Raw genomic sequence first — 6,000 nt, 5'->3', positions numbered from 1 at the left:
TTGTCGTTAAACGGAGCAATCGTAAAGCGAGGCACCACTGTACTACCCATACCACTCTATTTGCTGTAATGGGAAATCAAGTGCTGTATGTAATTCTCCAGGGCCTTCCTGTGGTCCCTGGATGCTTCCCAGTTTCAGCTATACTATATACTATATATATGTAATATATAGTATATAGTATATAGTATAGCTGAAACATATATACACACACACGTGTGTGTGTGTGTGTGTGTGTGTGTGTATACACACACAGTAGTATATATGAGCAAGAGAGAGAGAGTATATATTATAGTATATACTATATCTTTAACTCTAAGATGATGGTTGTGATACATTTGTATCTATTTCTCAGAAGCAAATTTGGGGAGCAAATTTGGGTGCTCTTTGGGTACAAGTGCCCACTTAACAAGAAGGTGTTTTTATAAGAATTGTCCTGTTTGGGAGGTAACTCTTGCATACTCCTATTCATATCTTCAAGTAGCTATCGAACTGTTCAACTCAAGTTAGCTAAAATATATCTATTAATCACTATTGAACAGCCATAGATACCTTAACAAGCTGCAAATGTGGTGAAATTAGCTTAAATGCAATTGGTTAACAGAAGTCTAGGCTTTGATTGGGCTGCTGACACATTGTAAAGGCAGACATATAGACATGACAAACTAAGGTCAATTGTATGTTTTTCTAAGTTAGTATATGAATTGCTTTTTTTATTGCTTCATAAAACTACAGGAAAGTCTTTTCCACACAATGACAATGGAAACTTCACTATAAGCAATTTCATCTTCTGAAACAGGGAAAAGTGTGGTGAGTCATAAAACTTTCATTTTAACAAAATTACATCTGTCAAAAAAATTCCAGCGTTATAAGAAGTTTGGCTGTTATCTGAGTGTAGGCAAGCAAAGCTGCCACTTACTAAACAAATGCTGTAATTTAAACTACTTGACTAGACTGGTCTATGAAGCTTAGTCAAATTGCTTTTCAACTTCAAAGAGATTTTTTAAAAATTCCACACAGAAACTTTGGTTTCTTCTTCAGACGCTCTTTATTGCCAGAGATAGCTTCTCCTCCATCAGCTTTTACCAACAACATTGTCTTATCTCCCACATTTGCTTTCAAGCTTCAATTCTGATTGTTCAGAGCACTATCTCCCTAGTGGTCCCAGGTGATTAAAGCACATCCAAAGCAGGGTCCAGGTGTGACTACACAGTGGGAAGAATGAAAATGGATCCGCTATAAAGTCATACCTAGGGAGTTGGGTTTCCCTGGGTGAATTTGCTTTACCTGTCCACAAAAGAGTCAACAGAGAGAGAGAAGGAAACTAATAATCTGCTTCTTTTGCAGATTGTTAAGGTATCTATGGCTGTCCAGATCTGCAGGAAGCACAGATACATTAGAGCTACCTTAAGAAGGTTCAAAGAGCTACCTTAACAAGCTGCTGATTAGCAATCTCCTCCTCACTCTCTGCTGACTCCTTGCTCCTTTTTTCCCTTTACTCTCTAGGTGTCCTAGCAGACCAGCACTTAGACTAAGCGCTTTTTAAAAATGATTTGGAGACAAGGGGTAGTCAATTGAGGAGAAGAGACACCTCTGTGAGTGCCCTTTTGTTTCTTCCTCCCCATCGTGAACTAGCTTGCTAGGAGAACCAGCTTCTGGGCGCCCAATCAAGCAGTGGTCCAAGTGATCACACCACTCAAATTGATGTGAATTCATTAAGTTTGAAAGAAAGTAAAAGACCCAGCAAGAGCAGAAAAAAGAACAGATTCAGGGGGAAACCTCTAGGCTGATTCACATTGACGTGTACATCATGTAGTCAACAGAAAATAATCAGAATTGGACTACTCCAATCCTGAAGTATTTCCTGCATTATTTTGTCAATGCAGTCACCCCTCAAAGTCACACTAATAGGCAGAGTGAGGCAGCTGTCAGATGACACTTAGATTCTGGGTGTCATTAAAGGGCAACAGATTTCTTATTTAATTTTTTAAAAAATTTAACTGCCAGAGATTAGGAGAGGCATTTGTAGGGTTTTCTGTCTCCTGCATCAGGTTGAGTTAAAGAGTAGGGCGTGTAGCACAATCTCCAACTGCATCTGAGGCAGCAAAACATCCTGAAACAGTCCTTATCCTAACAAAGTTATTTGGATAAAGCAGTATGCTCAGGGAATGCAGTGGACCTTTGAAATACATTCAGCAGATGATGGTAACTGTCAGATCACCAGTACCTCATTTACCTTGCACAAGGCTGCTTTTTCGGAGAGAGATTTGCAGACTAGTCTTCAGCAAATACAAAACACATGAGAACAGTGGGAACGTAAAGGCTGGCCAAGGCATAAACTTTCACAGACTGTGGCCCACTTCATCAAATGCATGACGTATTATCCCCAATTTCAAAATGACAGGGACAGTGGAGGGACTGTATATGTTATGATCGGGGGAAATGAAATGCAGGAAGTACTGACACTGGGGGGAAGCAGATACGGATTTTATTTATGCTTTAGTCTTGCAAAGCACTTGGGGATTTACTTTGGAAAAGACACAGTGTATGCCTTGTTCTGATTTATGTCCCACAGTTACTTTAGTTCATCAAACCAGTTTTAAGCCAGGAAAACACAGCATGGCGAACTACCTGAGTATGTTATGGCATTTGGTTTCCTATTGCGCAGACCCTCAGTATTCTAGTAGGCACGTTCTGTTTTCCGGCTGTGATGATGTGTTTCCTATGTGTCCCTAGTGGATATCAGTATCTGAGGAAAGATATCTGAGGTTTTATCGTTGTTAGCCGCCTAGAGTGGTCCTCACTGACCAGATAGGCGGGGTATAAATTATTATTATTATTATTATTATTATTATTATTATTATTATTATTATTATTATTATTATTATTATTATTATTATTATTATTATTATTATTATTATTATTATTATTATTATTATTATTATTATTATTATTATTATTATTATTATTATTAAAGATACACCAGGTGCATTCACAACTGATTCTGTGAAGGAACCTTACAATTGGGGTGGTGCTACAAAAGCCCTTCATACCACAAAGCACTGGTATGATTCAATATTAGCCCTCCAACTGTTCTGGGTTACATTCATAGCCTGACTTTCTTTCAAAGAGTTCAAGAGAGTGCAGATAGTTGTTGGCTGTTGTGGGTTTTTGGGGCTCTTTGGCCGTGTTCTGAAGGTTGTTCTTCCTAACATTTCACCAGTCTCTGTGGCCGGCATCTTCAGAGTACAGATCGTTTTCTGATTGGCCAATGCACTTTTAGTCTTTCTATCTTCTTACAATGTAGATTAGGCTAAAAGGTAGTGAACAGCCCATGCTCCTCATCAGTGAGCTCCCTAGCTGAATTAAGAGTTTGAACCTGGGGTGTCCCTAGGCCTAATCTTTTACTCTAACTAACATACTACCTGGTACTAGTTGAAGATCAACAGGGCCTTGCACCTTTTCAACCAGCCTCTATCTGGAAACAGGAGGAGAAGCAACAGATTGATAAAGTAGAGGGGGAGCTTCCTTTGCAAGCAAGAAATACAGGCTCAGAATAGGAACCAACAGAGAAGCACAGATGCTGTGCTCCTCTGGGAGCGAGAAATGCTTACTTTTTCTCACTGCTATCAGATGCCGCTAAATGTTTTGTTACACATGGAACATGCAGTGAAGAGTCATATTCTCTTTCCTTCCAAATAGTGTGAGGGATTCCCTCATTTACATTTACCCACATCTGCGCATGGGCATACATGCACAACCCATGCAGGGCTTTAAAAGGAAAGAAAAAAACTTGACTGATGCTGAAAAAAACTTGGCCCCTGCTCTCAACCTCTTTAATTCCTTGTAGGGGAATAGAACTTAAGAGGAAAAACTCAGCAGTGGGGTGTGATGGTTAAGCCTTCCCAATCTGATGGCTCCAATCTGAAATAGGAATACTTCCCTAGATGTAAAGGAGAAAAGTAACTTTTGGCTGTGCATTATGGGAAGCGTAATTTCAGAAGATGTCAAAAGCCATGGATGACAGGACAGCTGGTGCTACTCTTATGTGCTGGGATTAGTCCATGCAGCTATTTAAAAATGCCTTTAGGGCCAACATTTCAGGAGCTAGAATATCCATAGTCATAGCCAGCTGCTGATGTTTCCACAAGTTTTTTTAAAAAAAATTTAAGTTTATCTAGTTCTCAAAATCCACCATCACTCCCTAATATAGTTGTTTCAGTATGTGCTCTGGCAAAAATCTATTACAAAGTGAAAATGAATACCTCAAGCATGTGGAAGTGGTGGGAGCGTGGGCTCCAAAATGAATGCAATCAACACATCAGATCAAACAACTGCACACATGACATTCAAAAGTCAGTGTTCATTGGGTCAAAAGAAATATTTGCTCATTATCTGCTACCGAGGTTGCAGTTTGAAAAGAAATTTAAGCAGTTCCCCTTTTATGGACAACTGGCTTGGTAGATGTAACTGGAAAGGAAACTATTTTAATTCTCAAATCTCATAACCGGTTCTTCCAGGAATCATGTCCGGACTCTGGCTGTTGAAGTTTCTGAGCATCAGGATGAGATATCTTGGTTATGGCACGATTATAATAGACAAAGTGGCTTAAAGCCAGACAAAATGACAGCTGGCCAGTTTCTCCTTTTGCCATGCAAATCCAGTTCAAAGTAGGATTAATAGAAAGGGGGGCGGGATTGGCTGAAGAAGGGAAAATACTGCACCTAGCAACAACTTCAGATGGGCAAAATATTTAAGAACCTATTGCAACAGAAGTCACTTGAGAAACAATGAAAGTATTCACTAGCCTGCAATCTTATACAAACAGATTTGGTCATAAGTTTATTTGTGATCATAAAAAATTATAACATATGACATTGATGCAATGGAAAGCACAGTCTTTTCCCTTTTCTCAAACTAGGTTCAAATGATATGATATTTAATAAGTGGCCCCTCGCTACCTGAAGAGACACATTTATGCATCAGTGTGCTGACATAACAGAGAGGCTTATGGAATCGAGTGGAACAATTTGTCATAATACAGTCTTATTTCCATATTTATTGTTTTCATATGTATCTTTAGATTGCATCTCCCAGACTCATCCAGCCAGCATGGCCCCAGCTGATGGCTGTACATTCCTGTTTTTCATAAGGGTTGGCTCACATGTGACTACTTAACTCTCATTAGCTATATCATGAATTGCTTTGATCTCAACTGGACTTCAGGATATTTCTGCTTTGATCACTTGGTTGGTCATCAGCCATCAAAATATGCAATGAGTCAATCCCATACAATGATCTTATTCTCATAAGAATCTCAGTGCAAGGATAGTCGACCAAACCCAGAGCTATTGATATGAAGTTACTGTATTTTTCCATGTATAAAATGACACTTTTCCTAAAATAATTATATGAAAAATTGACCGTTGTTTTATACAACTGCTGCCACTGCCCAATTGACTCTTCCAGAGCTCATGGCTTGTCCTCTCTGGTGGCCCCGAGGCAGCAGCAAGAGGAGGAGGTGAAGGCAAAGGAGCAGTCACATGCGCCCGGGCACCTCTTGCTGCTGCCTCCCCCACCCGCCCGATCACCACCTCCACTGGGACTGACGGGCTCAGCTCGCCTTGTCCTCTGCAGTGGTGGAGGCAGCAGAAGGCGGAAGTGGAGGCAAACAAGCACTCACACGCGCTCGGGCGCCTCTTCCTGCTGCCACCACTGGAGGTCAGGTTGATCTCCTTAGGGCAGGGGACAAGGCAGTGATGTGAGCTGGAGGTGAACCCTTGTAGTCGGCAGTCAGTCGCACTAGAGGAGGTAATTGGGTGGGCAGCAGAGACCGCAGCAGCAGGAGATGGAGGTGGAGGAGCAGTTGCCCATTAACTGCTCCTCTGCCTCCATCAAGGGTCAAAACTAGGGGGTCATTTTATACATTGGGTGGATGTATATACAGTAAAATACGATAACAAACAGCAAACATTGGAAAGAAAGATACTTTTTCACTAAGAT

General features: G+C 40.6%; 1 protein-coding gene across 1 annotated transcript in view; it reads left to right on the top strand.

The window, feature by feature from the left end:
* The first annotated feature begins 750 nt into the window (after window positions 1-750).
* PALMD (palmdelphin) overlaps window positions 751-6,000 on the top strand; it is a 41,984-nt gene continuing 36,734 nt past the window's right edge. Inside the window, exon 1 of the mRNA XM_072997947.2 lies at window positions 751-807. The gene's annotated coding sequence lies outside the window, so the exon portion shown is untranslated. The remainder of the gene's footprint in view (window positions 808-6,000) is intronic.

Source organism: Pogona vitticeps, chromosome 4 (genome assembly GCF_051106095.1).
Source record: "Pogona vitticeps strain Pit_001003342236 chromosome 4, PviZW2.1, whole genome shotgun sequence".
NCBI classification, from domain to species: domain Eukaryota; kingdom Metazoa; phylum Chordata; class Lepidosauria; order Squamata; family Agamidae; genus Pogona; species Pogona vitticeps.
The sequence above is the reverse complement of the archived record's forward strand: the minus strand, read 5'-3'. Positions and strand labels throughout refer to the sequence as shown.